This window comes from Camelus ferus, chromosome 14 (assembly GCF_009834535.1).
Source record: "Camelus ferus isolate YT-003-E chromosome 14, BCGSAC_Cfer_1.0, whole genome shotgun sequence".
NCBI classification, from domain to species: Eukaryota; Metazoa; Chordata; class Mammalia; order Artiodactyla; family Camelidae; genus Camelus; species Camelus ferus.
The window spans coordinates 47,585,247-47,606,318 of record NC_045709.1 but is presented as its reverse complement, the minus strand read 5'-3'; the positions used below and the strand labels follow the sequence as shown (position 1 = coordinate 47,606,318).

General features: G+C 38.2%; 1 long non-coding RNA gene across 2 annotated transcripts in view; it reads left to right on the top strand.

Moving 5' to 3' along the window:
• The window catches only part of LOC106729277, a 96,182-nt gene that overhangs the window by 71,488 nt on the left and 3,622 nt on the right, over positions 1-21,072 (top strand). For both annotated transcript variants that reach the window (XR_004325925.1, XR_001365659.2), the window contains one exon: positions 13,684-13,814. This is a non-coding gene — a long non-coding RNA (uncharacterized LOC106729277). The remainder of the gene's footprint in view (positions 1-13,683; positions 13,815-21,072) is intronic.

Sequence of the window (21,072 nt, the reverse complement as noted above, 5' to 3'; positions counted from 1 at the left end):
TTCATTCAACTATTAGATCTAAATTAGCCAGAAGAATCCAAGAATCTCTGAAAAGCACTGTAGATGACGTTCTCTGGGGACGTAGCTGGGTGTGTGCCTGTTTGATGTTGTCATTAGAATGGGCCCCCTGATTTTAGTGCAGATGCTGAGATTCCATGGGAGTAGGGACCAGGCAGCATTAATTATATGCCAGAGGCAAGGTGCGTATACTTACTCTATTAGCTGGTCAGGCCTATGGTCATCTTTGATGGCTAAGTGATTGCAGAGTTCTGAGATCAAAACAGACGGTCATGGCACTGAAATCTCCCTTAATCTTTATTAACACAATGTAAGCCTTAGGTTTGCTGAGTTGAAGCCTGACTTTCAGCTTTGGGTCATGTCACAGAGCCAGAGCTCCCTGAATACAGGAGACGGGTACCCTTGAAAAATACCCCGTGTTAGTACCACCCACATGTTTTTAAATCTTCCTCCTGGCCTTCCGCAGAAAGGTTTATGGCTGTTGTGTACTGAGGAAAGTAAAATATCCAGTCCTTTGGAGGGTTACTGGATGTAGACTGAGCCCAGAACCAACTCCTGGGAACCAGGATGTCACTGTGATCACGGGTTAGGTGGCTGTCAGAGGATAAATGAAATTTTGTTCATACAGGGGCCATTGAGTCCCCAAGTCTATGCTGTGATGACTTCCTTAGTTTCTGTGTGGGTAATTTGACGAGATACATTCAGAAAACAGCAGGTTCCCCAGTCTTACCCTGACACATGCTGTTAAGACTACTATGGTGGGGATAGCCAAGAGTAAGCTTGCGGAGTGCACCCTAATAAGTCAGAAGTAATGCCACAGCACTGAGGGGCTTTCGGGAATGAGAGCCACCACCAAGAACTTACCCACCACAACAGTGATGTGATGATTTCCAGGATGTCCCCATTAAACTTACCTGTTTGGTGTGTGAAGAGGTCATATGGGTAGATTTTAGGGAATGATAATGAATTATAATATTTATAAGCACCTCATGACTCCATTTAGCTGTCATTTTATATGGCTCTTTTTCATGGGACAAATTAACACACACTTGGAAGTTGGTTTATTTTGTAGCTATCAATATCTCCAGAAGAAACTTGCTTTTATTTGATAAGCATAAACCTTCACTTTTTACCTTTGTCAGTCCTCTAACTCTAGGACATGATTTAGTCCTCAGGGATCTTTATCATCTCATCATCCTTTAGGCTATTTATCATACTGGTCTATTTTCATCATCTCATCGTCTTTTAGTATCTAATGCTTTTAGTATCTAATGCGATATTATATCAGTCATGCTGCTAGGGCCATGTGGTAGTAACAAAATAAATGTTTTGGTAATACCTACATTTGAAAGAGGACGGAATGTATATCACATAAAATTCAGGGATCCGTTACTTAAAATCTGGGGGTGGGGTCCAGTGGTCTGCAGCTTGTTGATATATCTCCTTCAAAATGTTAAGTCTCCTTAGGGGACCTTTGCATTTTATACAAATAAGGAAAAGATGCAATAGTTTGTGGGCTTATCTGGATTTTGGACTAATACATAACACATGTGGATATGTGGCTCTGACATGTTTATCAAGTGAATTCCTTATAAAACTGTTTACAAACAGTGGGGCCAGAGCAAGAGAAGGCATTCCAGCAGATCTAGGCTGCAGTACAAGTAGTTCTTCCTCTTGGCTCTTATGAAGCAACAAATTCAATAGGGGTTTGCGATTTCTGTGGCAGACTGATGCGGCATAAAGCAAGCACAAGCCCAAATAAAAGTGAGACAGGGGCCACTGAGGTTCTGTGGCAAAGCCTTGTCTTCTTCAGCTAACTGTTCTTGTTACTGGTCTAAGGCAGAGCCTGCAAGCAGGTGCCTGCAACCTGAACTCCTAAAATGAACTGTTTCAATCTTGCTCTCCAAACATAAAGTTAGGCATGCTGAACCGTTCTCCATCAACAAATTGAAGTGGTAAATACAAAATCCAAACTTATCAGATTCTTAAAGCACACAAAAGTTGCATGAGTAAGTGGCTCCATGCACTTCCTTCTCTGCTTCTGACCCCCCCAGGATGGCCTTAAGGGGATGTTCCTACGAAGAGTTGACTTAAGGGGAGGGGAAAATGTGAGTCTGTTTTAAAGATGATACATAAATTGCTGGCACCAGATGGCAGAGGAATAGTTTACTGTACAAACCATCTGAGAGGTGGCATTGAAAGGAAAGGAAACATCTCTTGCTGAGAAGAATTACTAGTTTATACCAATGCGTGCATAGCGGCTGATGACTAGGTTGACCAGTCAGGGATTTAGAAAGAATAAGACTAGTGACAAATTGGTTTGGGGAAGAGAAATGTGAATCAGCCCTTTGGAATGGATCCAAATTATGAGAACATTTATGCTCTGGGCGAAAACTCCCCACAGGGACTCTTCTGTGGGGGAGTCTTTCAACAGTCAGTTAGATAACATTACCCTATGGATTCAATCCCATCTTTCCTCACCCAATTCAGTGCTTGTTTAATGGGCTCATGAATGAAGGGGTTATAATATCAGATACTGAGGTCATTCATGGGCTTCTCACAAATCTGTGACGTTCCCCTAACTGCAGCGCGTCCGACTGCCACTGCAGCCTGGGAGGCCAGCCTGTCAAAACAGCAACCCAACTTGAGTCCCTGCTGTGTTATCGTATCCTGGAGAGACTGACCTATCTTTGGCACGTTGATGAACTGCTTTGAAGAGTATTCTAAAGCATACTCCTGGAAAAAGAACTTGGGAAAATATTAAACTAAGCCAGAAGTCAAAGCTTAGTTTTGATTTAATAGGGATTCCATAATTACATTCATTTCTTTCCTACTAGGTGTAGTTTTGATTTTCTCTAAGTGATTCCAAACACATCAAGTTGTGGAAAATGCTGTTAACAGTGGTATGAGACCAAACAGAACAAAAATGATCTAAATTTGGAGATAATACATGATAAGTTGTATTACTCAGAGGGGAAAAATAATTTTATACTTATTTGAAATCATATGGCTATTTTTTGTTTCATTACACTCAAATTGCTTTTAATTTTAGTTTGATATTATCATTGAACTCAAAGTCCGTTTATTACTGCTATTCTTTTTCTTTAACCTTCTCAGTCAATAATTATGACTTTTAAAAAGCGATGCACAACTTCAAGGTAATGTCTCCTATTACCAATGATGAGATGTGAGTTAGCAGATTTCTTTGTAAAAAAAAAGTATTTCTCCCATTTTAAGTTGGAGGAAAACTGCTCACTTCTTAGCTGTTGGGAACACATAGTGAATAACTTTTCTGTAGCTGTGTTTTCAATGAATATACAGAAAGAGCTCACAGAGATTAAATTTCAGAGATTACTGCATAGTAGTTTAAAAATTGTCATTAATATTTGTTAGCAATGCTGAAATAAATTTATTTAAATTGAAGATTTACACTAGGAACTTATTAAAAACCACTTAATGAGAAGGTATGAGCAATAAATTCAGGAGAAATCTTGATTTAATATGAATGGATTGATGATGATTTATAATTCTTATATACCTGAACAATCTTCCTATTGTCCTTTTTCTTGCACTTACTCCATAGATAAAAACAGAAGAGTTAAGCTTCCTCTTAATAATACAATACTGTAAGCACTACTTTTGTTTCATATAGAAAAAATTCTTAGGTGTGCTTTAAAAAACAATGAAACCAGCCAATATTTATGATTTGTCTACTAGGTGAATGTTTCCATATGGGGCTAACATTAAAATAATCACAGTTTTGCTGTGAAAGTATTATTGAGGTAATTGAGTAAATGAGATTTAAATATATGTAGCTAAATAACATTTGAATAGTTGTTTAAGAGAGTGTAGAGAAGATATCAAAAACAGTCCGTATATAAATCAATTCTTTTAATCCAATAATTGCTACAGGAATTCAGAGAAGGGACAGGTCACTTTAGACAGCCTTGTCCTGGAATGGTGCCGCTTTTCAATGGGAAATCAAACTGTCTGGTTCTGAATATGCTTTTTTGGGCTAGGATGGACAAACAAGCAGGCTGTTATGGGCTAAGTTTTAAAATTTAAAATATTCAGTTTGGAAACTTCACTTTTAAGACATCAGTGTTAACTAGAAATGTAAAATGGGCAGTCAGACATGAAAAGTACTAGGATTTCAGTGGCCATCAATTCCAGGAAGGAATCTGCACTGTTTAGGAAGTGAGAGAAGATGTGGATGGAGGGAGAGGAAGAGCTCTATAGCACATTTTGGGCATGTGTAACAGAAAAGTTCCAGGGATGCTTATGGTGAAGGGAGTAAATACGTGGGTTGAAGCAGAAGCATCGTAAAGGAGGTAGTTGGCAATAAGATCAGGAACTCGGGATGTTTGTTGAGGCCAAAGATGTAAGACTTTGAATACCAAGATGAATTTAAGCTATGGTAATAAAGGATTGTGGATCAGATTTGGAAGAAACTGATAACAGAGAAGAAAAATAAAAAGACAACAAAGAGTGACATTTTCTCGTGGCTTCCTGACAGCTAGCTGTCCATCACGCTTCATGATGCATCATTCTGTGGAAACTCCATCCCAACTAAACTTATAAGGCCTGTCATGCAAATATAACCATCCAAACCAGTTTTTTTGTAGAGGTAAACAAGGTAATGGATTGGTAAATTGGCAAGTGTGTGAGTTTTTTCCGCTATAATGATTCATGAATGTTTCAACTACCAACATAAGAGGTTCCTTTCATTTAAAAAGAAAATAAAGAGGTGTTCAAGAAGGATAATCAGTTCAGATAGATCTCTCACTTACACCTTAGTGTGAATGCTTTTTCTAAGAACTTTTCCCAAAGATGATCTGGCACAAAAGGCCTGGGGCAAAGAGAGGCAGATACAGCACATTAGCATCAGTTCAATCTTCTACTAATCCCCATGTGGGTAGAGACAGGAGAAGGGATGCTAGTGATGGGGAATAAAATAGAAAAGATTGTTCTTCTGGTCCCAACCATACTACCTCAGTTTTGTCCAGAGTCAGCCGATTACCTCTCTGCTTTCCCCAAATTGTGTTGTTGGACAGCTGTTCTTATTTTAGCAAATACATAATGGAATGATCAGGTGAGTGATTGCAGCATTAAGCCTATCAGGCATGTGCTCCCTGAAATGGACATCTTGGAGAATTGCCAGAAAGGTGAAGGGAAGTTTTTATTTTATTACCATATTTTCTCTTTCGTTTAGTCATTTTTATATAAGGAGGGCCACTGATATTCTTTTTCCAGTTCCCTGGTCTAACGGTCACCTTCAGGATGTAGTCTCTTGAGGGTTTTACTGTACGTTTTGAATAGTCTTGAATTCTATTTAGAGCTTGACTTTGCTTTTTATTAGGAAAGCAAGGCATCTTATTTCAAATATGTTTTCCTTGGATAGAATAGATAACAGGCCAAGAATTATGTTTGAGTTCTGAAACTTCCTGGTCAAAGATACTCGGAACATTCATTCTTGAAATATCAGTGTTATCCGGAAACATAAAATGGGCACTAAGATTTGAAGTACAAGGATTTCAATTATTATCAGTTTAAACGTTCAGCTCTTAGTCAAGGTCTGGGATGATTTATGTTAACCATTTAAGAAAAATTACACATGGTCTTATTTTGTTAGTTCCCGGTTGTTATGAATTTGGTTTTGCCCATGTTTGGTCAAGCTGATAAGTTTCTAAGAATTCTTCGACATTCCAGGCTTACTGTTTGTGAGGGGCCTGCCAAGTCACTGACCACATAAGGCTGCTCATGGCAAAGTGTTTGCTTCAGTATTTAGCATCACAGTCTCAAATGGACCAGAAGGACCAGCTGGAGAACACAAGATATTTGGCAGATATGTCAACCAGCATTGTTAGTTATATGTGAAAAACAAGTGTAAAAGCTTGACCCTGTATAGGGTGATCAGCAATGAGGTCATTAAACTGATACAGGTATGATTTAAGTAGGGCCCGAATGGAAAGCTTCATCACATTTCTACAGCCCCAAAATGCAGCATAAAAATATTAAGTATTTATTTAGCTTACAAGCCTGCAGGTCAGTGATTTAGTCTTGGCTCAGCTGGGCAGTTCTTGTTTTGACTGGGCTCCTTCCCACGTCTGGGTATTAGCTGGAGTGATGGAGCAACCGGGCTGCCACCTGTCTGTTATCCTCCAGCGGACCTAAGCGGGGCCTCACAGCAAAGGCAGAGGAGCGAGAGTAGAACAAGGAAATGCACATGGCCTCTTGAGGTCAAGGCTTGGCACTAGCGCACTGTTCACTTCTGTTACATTTTATCAGCCATGATAGGTCACAAAGCTAGCCCGGAATCAAGGAGTAGAAGGTAGACTCTTGATAGGAGAGGTTGCAAAGTGGTGATGAGTTTGACCATTGACACAATAAATTTACCACCAAACCCTGAACTCTTCACCCCTACGCTTCCATGTTTTTGCAGGTCAGTCTAGATGGTTTTGATCTAGGATGATCCAGGCCAGACTGGCCTAAGGACATGAGATTGGATTGCAGGTTCTTCTCAGTGCCAAGTGGATAAGCAGGGACCTCTTTCAGGTTTGCAATAGTAACAGATAATAACTTGAGATTCATGTATATGCTATCATAAGTATGAAAATTCCGTGGACTGGATGTTTATGTTCCCCCCCAAATCCTGAGAAAGTGGAGTGAGTGTTGCTGTAACAAATACCTAAAAATGTGGAAGCAACTTTGAAGCTAGGTACAGACATTTCTCGTTTTATTGTATTTCACTCAACTATGCTTCGCAGACGCTGTGTTTTGTACAAAGTGAAGGTTTGTGGCAACCCTGTGTTGTCAGATAATGGTTAGCTTTTCTTTTTTTTTTAGCAATAAAATATTTGTCCATTAAGTTACATACATCATTTTTAGACATAATACTGCTGCATACTTAGTAGACTACAGTGTCTCCAGGATCTGCCTGTCGTGGGTGGAGGCTGGAGACATTTTACGGTGTAGACTGGAAAAAGCCTGCATTGCCTCGAACAGTGTGTTAGGAGCAATTTTGATGAGAGCGTGGAAAGAAGAGAGCTGTAGGAAAAGCCTTCACCTTCTTAGGGAATCCTTGAGTAACCCTGAGCAGAACCTTGGGGGAAATATGGGTGGTAGAGCCGACTCTGACAACGTTTCAGATAGAAATGAGGGACATGTCATTGGAAACTGGAGGAAAGGCCGTCTTCGTTATGACAAAGAGTGACAAAGAAGTTGGCTGAATTGTGTTCACATCCTAGAGATTTGGGGAAGGGGGAGCTTGTGAGGGATGAATTTGGATATTTAACTGAAGCTATTTCTAGGCAGGGTGTTGACTCAGTGGCTGGGATCTTCTTGACTGCTTACAGTAAAATGTGAGAAGAGAGAAAGGATTAAAGATGGAATTGTTTATCAAAAAGGGAGCAGAATTAAATGATTGGGAAAATTCTTAGCTTATCCATGTTATAAAGAATGAGAAAAATCCGTCACATTAAAGGGTGTGGTCAGCCATCTCCACAGAAGCTGGGAGCTATTGTTGGAGACAGTGAAAGAATGCAAATAGGGGACCTCAGCGGGTGTTGCCCACCTGACATCTCTGGCTCCACCCCTACAACACATGCCTGAATGCCCCACAGCTCTGGCAGGCCAGGCGGCATCTTTGGAGCATGCAGGTGACAAACTTTGGCTGCCTTTGTGCTGCTGTCTCGGCAGGAGTGTACAGTGCATGTGCAGTGGGGACATGGATGCCTCCACCTAGATTTCAAAGGATGCGAGTCAGAGCCACTGGGCACTGGATCCCACCCCAGGATTGTGGACAGAGATGTTAGCCTTGGAAGAGGCTCCAAGGAGAGAGCCGAGATGGGGCTTTCCAGCCCAGCTGTGGGGACAGGGCTGTCCAGAGTCTTGGAGGCCAGCCTCTGCCTGGCAAAACTGCAAGGGTAGAACCCCTGCCCTGGTGGGCATGGAGGGCAGAGCATTGAGCAAAAGAGGATTGTTCTTGAGCCTTAAGGTGTAGTGGAGCTTGCTCCCCGGGATTTTGGACTTGCCTGTTACCGTCACCCCTTCCGTATTTCCTGATTCTCCCTTTTGGGTTGGGAATGTCTGACCTGCGCCTGTTCCACCACTGTGTTTGGGAAACAGGTTTACTGGAAGAGCAATTTGCTCCAGGATAAATCCTAACTTAAGTCTTAACCATCTCATTCAGATAAGATTTTATACTGAGATTTAAAGTTGATGCTGTAATGAGTGAAGACTTTTGGGGCTATTCAAATGGAATGAATGTATTGTGCATGCAAGAGGGACATGAATTTGGGGGGTGGTCAGTGGCAGAATGCTACGAACTGAATGTTTGTGTTTTCCCCAGATCCATATATTAAGGCCCAATTTCCAATGTGGCATCATGTTTATAGGTGGGGACTTTGGGAGTTGATTAGGTCATGAGGGTGGAGGTTAGTGACCTTATAAAGCAGACCGCAGAGAGCTTCCTTGTCTCTTTATCGTGTGAGGACACAGCAAAAAGAGGAACTAGGTTCTGTGAACCAAGAAGCTGGATTTCACTAGACACCAAATCTGCTGGTGCTTCGATCTCGCACTTCCCAGCTATCGAAATCATGAAAAGCAAATATTTGTTGTTTATAAACCACCCAGTCTAAGGATATTGTGTTATAGCGGCTTGGAGTAAGAAAGAGTAGTAGATATTTATTTAAAATGTTTAAAATTTAGCATCATGAAAATACGTTGATCTTTTCAAATGTTTTTGTTCAAAAGGAAAAGAAATTAAAAATTGGACTTTCAGGAAAGAGGATCTTCTGGAATGTATAATTGTATTAATTTCAAGCAGTGCTTTCTAATCACCACACTGGTCAGAAATGTCTTATTTTTTGGCTGTCTTTTATGCACTAGGCAGTACTCGGCACTGAGTTTATAAAGTGAAGGAAGAAGACAGGGAGGGGGAATGGGACAGTGACAGAAATTAACAAAGTGCTGATTATTTCTGAATGATATGCTGTTTTCCACTAGTCTTCACTTCTGTTAACCTGTCCTCTCTTCCTGTTAGCATATAGAATTAATCTTATCATGTATAGTGTATACTCTCATTTGGCTGTAGTGATTTGCTCAAGGGCATGTGATCTAGAACAGGCCAATTGATGCCGTTTCCATGTACTTTTCCAGTTGGAGCTAGACAGTAAGGTCCCTTGTCACCTTAGTCAGGACCTGTTAGGATTCAGACCCAGAGCTTTCAGCGTGTGATTCCTGCCGCACAGAGAAAGCTCTCTGCAGAAGGAGAGAATGAAACCTATGTTTAAAATGAAGCAGAGGTGAGAAATGCTGGAAAGGAATGTCTTGACAAGCTTCAAGTTTCTGGATTGAAATGATCTTGAGACCAGCTCCACCTCTTGCTTTTGTGTGCTTTGGTTGCATCGGCCAAAAAGTTCCCCTTTTCAGTGAAGACAGCTTGAGTTGACTTTCTTTCACTGCAAACCAAAAGGTCCTGACTAATCTATTATACTTACTACCTTAGAGTGAGAGGAAGAATATTACCTCTTAATAGATCAAGATCTAGCAGAATGCATGATGCATGATGATGATGATGATAAGAAAAAGAATAACAACAAGAGAAAGAGGAGGAAAAGGAGAAAGAAAACATTAACAAACATCTGGTTAACATCTATTGATTTTTCTAACTTTTATTAAGCTTTATTCTAAACGTGTTACTTGTATTAGCTCATTTAATCTTACATTACCCCTTTGAGATGTGTGCTATTTTATCTCAAATGTATAGATGATAACATTGACACAGATGTTCAGTAGTTTTCTCAAAGCCATATGACCAACAGAAGCAGAGAGACAGAGGCAGAGTCGATATTCACTCTAGTAGGCTCTCAAGTAGTATTAGTTGATGGGAAGAAAAAAATGCAAGAGTGATGAAGATAAATAATTACACTGCAGTGTGATAGAGGCAACATTTAATCTTTAACACATCACCATAAAGAAGGTATTATTATTATCCTCATTTCATACGTGTGGAAATTGAGGTTAAGAGAGTAGTGGGTCTTCAGCCATCTCAGCTAGAAAGTGGTGGAGCTGGAGATATACTCAAGCTTACTTGAAAGAACCCTTAGATGTTTTTATATAAGGCTAGATCCTAAGTGGGAGACCATCTTTATATGAGACTTTAAAACATTATGGCGCTTTATCCCTTTTTGGATCTTTCTTTCTATAATTTCTTATAACTATTCCTTTTAAGTTTTGTGTTGTTCACATACTTAAGTAGTACCTCCTTTACAGACAGATTGTTTCTTTTTGCAGGATCTTCATCAAAAATCAGAGCATTCAAACACAATAGATAGTCTTCATTTTAAACCAAATCCTATAAAAATTTCCATAAAAACCTTTTGCAAAGTATTGTTATTGGTCACCTTTGCCAATGCAATGAGAGCATAAGGCATTTTGACCAGCGTGTGATTAGAAAGTGCTGCTTGAAACAAATAGCATTATACTTCCCAGAAGATCCTCTTCCCCAAGAGTCCACGTGTGTTTTCTGCAGTTTCAAGTACATAGACCTAGGTAGCAGAAAAGGCAACCTAGCACTGAAGTCCATCACCCAGCTATTTACTCATCTGCTCTTGCTAGCTGCTACTCCTTTCATGGACTCATCTGTTTTCCTACTACAGTTATGTGGTTAAATGGACAAGAACGTATCTGTGTGGATGGCCTTCCATTCTTCAGCTCTGCCTTAGCGTCGGTATTGTTTTATGCTAACTTCATATCAGTTCATTAAGTTATTTGGTGAATCCTAACACTGCAGTACTCTTTGAATACAAAAAGCTGTTGTCTTTAGCCAGTATTTCTTTTCTAATATAAAATGTAAACAATCTTCATTTTTGGCTTTTTGAACAGTGCTATTACGAATTGCAGCTTTCATTTCTGATTCTTTTCTCCAAATAAAACTTTGAAAATAAATCAGTGTGCTATTTCCCAAGCTTACATCATACAACCCTGACATTTGAATCGTTGCAAAAATGTGTCTTGGAAATATTTCCAGTGTCTTTTTAGTCAGAGTTTCATAACTTAATCCCTATATGGGCAATTGCTAACTTCTTTGCATCTTTTCCTGATTATAACTCTACAAAAAAAAAAGTTTTTAAAGTTCTCTGGTTTTTTTTTTTTTTTTTTTAATATCAAATAAGAAAAAGAAGCAAACATGGTCTCACACATGAAGATGTAAATATGCTATAGAAGACTTTGATCATTGCCTGCCTTGGGACCCTTCTTTTCCTCTTTAGGGTCTTTTGGGAAGTTGTTGGGTATCAGCACCAGAGCTTTTTCTTCCTCTTTTTCATTACTGCATTTCCCTTTTTTCCCCATTAAGCATCAAGTCCTCTCTTCTCAGGGATTTCTAATTTTTCCTGTTTTCACATCTACAATCAGTATAATTTGGGAATCCTGGTTCTTGTTCTCTTTTGACTCCATTCCACGTTTTGATCCTCTTACCTTCCTTCATCCAGATTGTTAGTGCCAACATTTTTTTTCTGATTTGCCTGCTCACGTCCTGTCTTCTTCCGCCTTTACTTTAGGCGTTTTCTTGTTCATTATCTTCCTTGGTGGTTTTCTGTAGAATCATCAAAGCTTACATGTGAAATACAAAGTGATTATTATTTTCACATTAGGCTTTATATATAAAGAAACTGAAGGACAATGACCTGAGTATGTCACCAAAAATGAATGACAGACCCAGGTCCAGAGGTTAGAGTTCAGACTTAACTCTCAGTCCAAGCTGTCCCATTTAGACTGCCACTGCCCATTTTATGAAAGTGTGAACATGACATTTTGAGCCCTAGCTTTGACTTATTCAACCTTTATATAAATTCACAACAGTAACCTCCAACCTCTTATTTAATAAGATGTTGAATTTTGGGGGCTTCCCATTTTAAATAGACTTCCCCCACATGATACTTCTCTGAAGAAGGCAAAAAAAAAAAAAAAAAAAAAAAAAGCCAGTGTGTACTGGATCAGACCTGCTTGACTCAGCAATTTTCTGCAAATTAGACAGATGATGTGCACAACCTCAAAGTATCTTTTTTAAGAAGCAGCACACCACAACCAATTATTAGTCCTCAGACATGCAATCATCCCAGGAATCAAATTGCTCCCAATTTGATGGATTTTTATCCTTTTACTTATCAGAATGTTCTCTCTCCCTCTCTTTTTTTTTTCCCCAAAAAAAAATAAATTCTGGAAAGATTTTTTTCTGATGCTGAAGAAATCTTGAAAGGTTATCATTGGACTTTGATGGAATTAGAAGCCTACTGATTTGCTCAGAAAAACCTCAGACAAGTTTAAAAATAGTACATAGTTGGTTAATAAAACTCCACTGAGTGGGGAGCGTATGACTCAGTGGTAGAATGTGTACCTAGCATGCACTAGGTCCTGGGTTCAATTCCCAGTACTTCCACTAAAAATAAATAAATAAAAACCTAATTACCAGCCCCCCTCTCCCCGCCAAAGGAAAAAAAAAAAACTGCACTGAGAAAAGAGCATATGGTTATATTAGTTAGTGAGTTCGATGAATAGCATTCATGTATGACTCATTTTCACTTAACAAGGAGTTATAATTTCTATATATGCAGATGCATCCTGAACTAGGCTTATTTTGAGCTGTAGATTTCCCCTTTTATAGAATATAATGTCACATGAAACCATGGGGAAAAAAAAACAGAATTGACTTATAATTTCAGTCAACTGATTCTTTAATATATTCCTGATGTTGGATTTCCAGAAACTCGTTAAACTGTCTGGACAGAATATGATTATTGATCACCTGTATTTTGGTGTTGACTTCTTTATTTTAACCAACAAATGTGATTGTCCCTTTTCTCTTGAGTCATTGCAAGAAAGGTACCATTGCAAGTATAAGGGAGGACCTTTTTCAAATGAATTGTTGCTCTTTATTTGAATATAATCAAACTGACAAGTGATTTATTTGAGGCTGTGAAATTTGTGAACATCAAAAAACCTTTCCTGCATTACTAACAGAAATCCAGGTGGCTGGCTTCTCCCTGTCTCACAGCCCCTTCAGTACGCCTAACCCCTTTCTCCTTTTCTGAGGTGTTTCAGCACCAGCATACCTAATTTGGTTCAAGTACAAAAATGGCTTTTTTTTTTTTTTTAAAGCTAACCTAGCTAAATGTTTTAGCTAATCATTCATTGACTAATTTTTCTATGATCTTGGCAAAAATTTCAAGTAACAAAATCATACATTCTGGGTAATTCTTGTGGTCCCATGTTTCCAGCATAGATGAATAGCAGCGGACTTCTGAAAAGGATAGACCTGGGTTTAAATGCCATCTCTAGCACTTACAAATTAGGTAGCTTCAGGCAAGTGTGACGATTAATTTTATGCCAACTTAACTGGTTTATGGGGCACCCATATATTTGGTCAAATAGTATTCTGGATGTTTGTGGGAGAGTGTTTTTGGATGAGTTTAACCTTCAAATCAATAGACTGAGTAAAGCAGATGGCCCTCTGTGGTGCGGATGGAACTTATCCAGTAAGTTGAAAGCCTCAGTAGAACAAAAAGGCTGACCTTCCAGTGAGTAAGAAGGAATTCCTCCTGCCTAATTACCTTAGAGCTGGGACACTATTTTTGTTTTTGCTTTTGTTTTTCCTGCTTTCAGACTTGAACAGAAACATTGGTACTTCCTGGATTCCAGCCTGCCAACCTTTGGACCAGAACTATACTATTGATTCTCTTGGGTTTCCAACTGACTGACTACAGATCTTGGGACTTGTCAGCCTGCATAATCATGTGAGCTAATTCCTTATAATACATCTCTTTCCTTATATATATTCAAAGACCAAACCAAGGTCAAAGGTTAAGCTGTTTGGTCAAATAGAGGCAGCAGGAAAGAAGAAGTACTGGGGATGGTTTATAGGGATCGAGAATGTCTAGAAGGGAGCAGAGAGAATCATAGTTCAGGTCTGATAGGAGTCTGTGACACGGGCACAGTCCTGAAAGATAACAGGTCAGAAGCTTGCAGGTTATCACACAGCCAGGTGTGAGGTGACCTCTCATTGAGGTTTTGATTTGCATTTCCCTGATAATAAGTGATGTCAGGCACCTTTTCATGCACCTGTTGGCCATTTCTAGGTCTTCTTTGGAAAAATGTTTATGCAGTTTCTCTGCTCAGTTTTTAATTGTAATGTTTATTTTTTGTTACTGAGTTGTATGAGTTCTGAAAATATTTTGGATATCAACCCTTTATGAGATACATGGTTTGCAAATATTTTCTTCCATTTTGTAGGTTGTCTTTTTATCCGTGGATTGTTCCTTTTGCTGTGCAGAATCTTTATAGTTTGATGCAGCCCCACTTGTTGATTTTTGTTTTTATTGCTTGTGCTTTTGGTGTCATATCCAAATATTCATTGCCAAGAACAATGTCAAGGAGCTTTTCTTTGTTTTTTCTGGAAGTTATGCTGCTTCAGGTATTATGTTTAGGTCTTTAATCTGTTTTGAGTTATTTTTTTGTGAGTGGTTTGCAGCAGAAATCCAATTTAATTTTTCTGCTTGTGGTTATCCAGGTTTCCCATCACCATTTTTTGAAGGACTACCTTTCCTCAATGAGTATTCTTGGCAACTTCATTAAATATTCATTAGAAATTGGTCAAAAGGTACTAACTTACAGTTAGAAGATGAATAAATTCTGGAGATCTAAGACACAGCATTATGATTATAGTTAACATCACTGTATTATAGGCTTCAGAGTTACTAAGAGACTAGATTGTAAATGTTCTCACCACATTAAAAAAATTATGTGATATGATAGAGATGTTAGCTAAAGCCATGGTGGTAATCACCTTGCAAAATATACATGTATCAAATCAATACATTGTACACCTTAATTAAACATACCAATGGTATACGTCAGTTATATCTCAATAAAAAAAAAAAAATTGTCACAGCCAGAGTATGATCATGGGTGCTCAGGCATCAACTGCTTGTCCTCTTCCTTGGTGGCAGTGCCCGCTTAACAAGGATGGATGTGGTTGACTGTTTTATGTGGGAACCAGTTTTTCCTGGATCACAGAGTTAACCAGAGATTTAGAATTTGATCTCAACACTTTCAAATACCAGCTGCTCTGCAGAGCAGGTTTTTCACCACATCCCACGTTCCTCTAGAGTATGCTTTCTGAGAAATCTTCAGGAAAGAGGAGACACTTGAGCTAACTTTTGAAAGGCATTCTCATCAAATGGCCCTAACTGGGAGCACAGCAAGTTTAGAGAAGTTAGAGCAGGGGGTGTTTGAGTGTAGGCACAAAGTGGATGTGATAATGGAGAATGAGCTTTGAAAAAAGTACAACTTGAAGTCCCTGAGCTAATAAGTAAAAATGTTACCCTCGGGTCCTGGCGTTATTGAGGAGATCTTTGGAGTATGTGGAGCAGGACTGCCATGATGAGATTTGTGTCTGAGCGTGTACTGAATGAACTGGAAGATAATTCAGCTGGAAATTAGTAGATCAATTAGGAAATATTTCAATAAATGATAAGAAATGTGAAGATGTCCAATTTAAGAAATGTCTGTGATGCTGGAGAGCAGAGAACAACTTTGATAGACATTAAGGATGTTCAATGTAGGCAAGAGAAGAAGAGAGAGGAGTCATTAAATGAGATAATTTACACCAGAGGAGGAGTGACTTCTGCTACCAAGAGATTCTCCAGTTGGCTTGAGACCCTACTTTATCAGGAGAGTTTTGGCAGATAATGTGCACCTTGCTAGAACTTAGCCTACCGCAAGGATTTCTAGGAGAAATCCATTCATGGCCTTCCGAATTTGTAGAGTAGAGCTCTTATTTAATAGTAAGAGTGGATTTGCTTTTGAATTGTACTTTTTCTGAATCGCTGTTACATATAGAGAGTGTTATTGAACTCTAAGATATATTTGGTTCAAATTCATAGTTGTACAACAGGTACTTTTTTTTCTGATACTGAAGATGAGGACTTCACTTCAAAATATTACGTTCATCAAATAAACAGACCATTCCAGCAGATTGTGGCATGCCTATAGGTCCTGGTTCAGTTTATGTTTTCTGTACATACTCTTTAACAGAAAACAGAACCACCTGCCATGATACAGCCAAGAAAACTAATTATTTTTGTAGGTCTTAAAATGGATATATATTTAGCTTTGTCTTTTTATGTGTTTATGATTAGATGCTATTGAGTATTAAGAAATAAAACCCTGTATGACTTTTCCTAAAATCTAATATAGCATGATATCGAACTTAATACCCTAATTGCAAACTAACAAGAGACGCTTTTACAATTACTTCAATGTTTATAAGGTTATGACTCATGAACAAATTACTTTCATGGTTGGGTTGCGTTTATACAAGACAGGGTGTGAATTTTAAAAATGGATCAACAAGATGGGGCAGATTTAGGTGTGGACGTGTTTACGTAACATGTTTAAATATGGGCATAGAGAAGCAGAAAAACAAATACCTCTTTTGGCATGTTCAATAGTTAAAGGAGATTTTATGCACTATTGTATTAATAAACATTTATGGAAATTGAATGAAAACTGGCATCAGGTAGGATCCTGGCAAAGAGCCTTTTAGTCGAGTCAGTTGAAAGCTAGTGACACCTTAAATCCTTCAGAAAATATGGAATAATGCCACTTGCAAATCCTTCACTTACAGCAGATGGAATGCAGTCTCATTCTAAATGGCAGACTACTCAACAGTGGCAAATGAAATTAAACCAATAACGGTCGTATGAATCTGCGGGGAAAAAAGGAGGCATGAAAGCCAAGAAATTCAAATGGAATATTATTACCATGTTTCACATCTAATAATACACCTCACTCACAGGCGATGTCCTAACTCACTCGAGTGATTGCCAGTCATATTGTTTGTCCTGTTCTATGTCGATTTGCTCTTGCAAATGCAGCCCAGTAGTTGTTACGCATTTTGCCCATCTCTGAGTCCTGTATCCCTTAGATTTTTAAGAACAGACACTGTGCCTAATGCCCTCCTTACCTACAGTAGGCTCTCTGAGGGGCTGGCAAGTATGAAGTAACTCTTCCCAGAACAAGAGTCAAAAACCCAAGTCTTCTTCATGGTTCTGAAACCATTCCACGTGTCTCCTAACCAACTCTGCCCACAGGTAAAGCCAGCCTGCTTATAGGCAGTCTCTGAGCAAGTTCAGAATTGTGCAGTAAATAGTGCACTGTGCATTACCATTTATGTTACAGCTAAATTGGTCTTATTAAGAGATTAACTATAGGACAAAAGATAACTCCCAGAGGCTTAAGAATTCTCTTTAAAAATGTGTCCTTAAGGAGGAACCTAGAAAAAGGAATTATCATCCAACTAACAAGATACTTAGGAGGGGGTAGCAGAGTGGAGGTTATGTAACAAAGGAGCTGAGACACACTACATAGACATGTAGCCTAGTAAATGTTTCATATATATGTGCAATTATTTACATGGGCTACATCAAAGAGATGCTTGCATCATACTCCACTTTTATTTTGTTTCTTGAGATTTTTCTGCTACTAATAATTGGGAGACTACAAAATGTTTGTCACAGGCTCATATCTTGATTCAGAATTTCTGGGTTTCCAACTCTAGGTAGATAATCGGCAGCATCTTTTGGGAGCTTTTATAAAGAGTATTTTCTTTTTCCCCAGAAATACTTGGCAAAGAACTGTGATTTAATGCTCTTGCCCTAAGCTTTGCGGCACTCTCTGAGCTCCCTGTCATTCCTGCTCAGTTCCCAGAGACAATGATGCGTCCCTTCTTCCTTTGGCTTATAGCTGCTTCTCTCAGCATTACTAGAGGGTTGTAAATATCAGGGCTCCCGGGTACAAATCACAAACTTCTTTGAAGACCAATTTTTTGCAGTGAGGTTTTTCAGAATCCTTGAAGAGGGTATACATTTTCCTGATGACTGCAGAATATTATCCAAATGATCCCTGAAAATATCTCACGGATACTGCACTGCAAAGCTATGCAGACTGGAAGTGCCCAAACTCTGGTACCCAAACTTAGTAGCAATCCTGATAGATTTTTCATATGTCCCTGCCCTGAATCTGTGAGGCATTATGGGCTTTGTCTTCTTTCTCTCTTATATCTGCATGTCCAACCTGGTTCATTCCACCTGGTTAGCAAACTCTCAAATCTTCTCTTTATCCGAAGTACCTTTACCATAGCCAAGCCACCTTCTCTCATGTGGATGCTGGAAAAAAATCTCCTCTTTTATTTCCCCACATATACCACTGATCCCTTTCAATCATCCTTCATACAGTAGGTAACTTTATAATAGTACAGATCTTATTATATTTCTTTTCCTAGTTAAAACCCTCCCAATAACTCCTGATTGTTCTTAAGATAAATAACTGACTCGTTAATGTCTCTAAGGCCCTATCTGGTCTTAGACCTACCTGCCTTAATAGCCTCCTCTCTTGCAATGCTCTTTCTTGAGCTGTGATCTCTGGTCATCTTCCAATATTTTCCTCCTGTCTGCCTCAGGACCTTTACCCACGCTCTTCCTTCTTTTGGAAATTCTTCTTTTCACTGTCTACTCATCTCTTTATCCAGCTAACTCCTACTAATTCTTCACTTTTTAACTTGAATATCCTTTCTTCAGGGAATCCTTGACTGACTCCAGTTCACACCTTCTGAATAGAAACGATCACTAATTATCTACTTTCAGCACAACAGACTTATTAACCAATAGTCATTGACATATTGTTTTGTGCTTTTCTTCTTCTTTAGACTTTAAGCTCCAAGTGAGCATGAACTGTATCTTGTTCTTGTTTACAACATTTACACCATTGTTTTACCTATGCCTAGCTTGTAGCATTGCATCTAGTAGGTGCTTTATAAATATTTATCTATCACTTGCTAAGTGTCTCTGAAAGTGTATACCTTTGGCTCAATGAAGTAAACTTGAACAATAACTCAAATACATGTCTGATTTTACTATTAAGACTTTGGAGCACATATATTTTTTCTTGATTTTTAGTTTGGATAAAACTGTTCATGTTAATAATTGTCCCTGGGAAATTATGTCTTTTTCTTTTACTCTCATATGATGCCTGTACAACATATTACTAAATGCTTAAGAAGACTTTCCATTGCCCTAATTCTTTGCTGCTTCAACATCTCTGGAGATTTAGCTACTTCATTTCATTGTAAAGATTCAGGGATATAAAATCAACATGCAGAATCAGTTGCATTCTGTGTACTAACAACAAAAATCTCTGAAAAAGAAAGGAAACAATCCCTTTCACACTAGCATCAACACCAATAAAATACTTAGGAATAAATTCAACCAAGGAAGTGAAAGATCTCTACACTGAAAAGTATAAGACTTTGATGAAAGAAGTTGAAGAAGACACAAACAGATGGAAAGATGTCTCATGTTCATAAATAGGAAGAATTAATATTATTATTATTATAATGTTCATATTTCCCCATGCTATCTACAGATTCAGAGGAATACTCTTCAAAATTCCAGTGGCGTTTTTCACAGAAATAGAACAAACAGTCCTAAAGTTCGTATGGAATCATAAAAGACTTCAAATAGCCAAAGTAACCCTGAGAAAGAAGAACAAAGCTGGAGACATCACACGTCGTGATATCAAACTATACTACAAATATTTATTAAGCAAAGTAGTATAATACTGGCATTAAAAACAGATGCATGGACCAATGGAATAGAATTGCGAGCCCAGATACAAACTTTTACACATGAGGTCAACTAATATTTGACAAGGGAACCAAGAATATGCAACAGAGAAAGGCTAGTTTCTTCAATCAATGGTGTTGAAAAAAACTAGATAATCACATGTATAAGAATGAAATAAACTCCTGTCTTACATCACTACAAAAATTAACTCAAATTATAGACTAAAACATGAGTTCTGAAACCATAAAATTCCTGGAAGAAAGCATGGAGAAAAAGCCCCTTGATGTTGGTCTTAGGAAAAACTTCCTGGATGTAACACCAAAAGCACAAGCAACAAAAACAGAAATGAATAAGTAAGGGCGGGTGGGAAGGGGTACATTGGGAGTTCGAAATTTGCAGATACTAACTACTATATGTAAAATAGATAAACAACAAGCTTTTACTGTATAGTACAGGGAAATATATTCAATGTCTTATAGTAATCTATAATGAAAAAGGATATGAAATGAATATATATATGTATGACTGAAACATTATGCTGCACACCAGAAATTAACACAGCATTGTAAACTGACTATACTTCAATAAAAGAGAATGCAAGATTAATAAATAAATAAGTAGGACTACATCAAACTAAAAAATTTCTGCATAGCAAAAAAAGCAATCAACAAAATGAAAAGGCAGCCTACGAAATGGAAGAAAATAATTACAAGTCATATATCTGATAAGGGGTTAATATCTAAAATATATATAAGGAACTAATTCAACTCAGTAGCGAAGCACAAAGAGTCTCATTAAAAAATAGACAGAAGGACTAAATAAACATTTTTCCAGAAAGACACCCGAATGGCCAACAGGTACATGAAAAAATGCTCAAAATCACTAATTACCATGGAAATGCAAATGAAAACCACAATGAGACATCACTTCACACCTATTAGAATGGCTATCATCAAAAATATAAGAGATACCAAGTGTTGGTGAGAAGGTGGAAAAAGAGAGCCCTTGTTCAGCTTTGGTGGGAATATACATTGGTAGCCATTACAGGAAAACGGCAGGGAGGGTTTTCAAAAAAGGTAAAAATAGAATTATCATATGATTCAGCAATCTTACTTCTGGATATATATTCAAAGGGAATGATATCAGAAATTGAAGAGATTTCTGTACTCCATGTTCACTGTAATACTGTTCACAATAGTCAACATATGGAAATAACCTAAGTATCCATCTATAGATGAATGGATAAATTGGGAGTGATGTATATACACAATGGAATATTATTCAACTACAAGAAAAAGGAAATCCTATTATTGGTGACAACATGGATGGCCCTTGAGGGCAAAATGAAATAAATAAGGCAGAAGAGAACAAG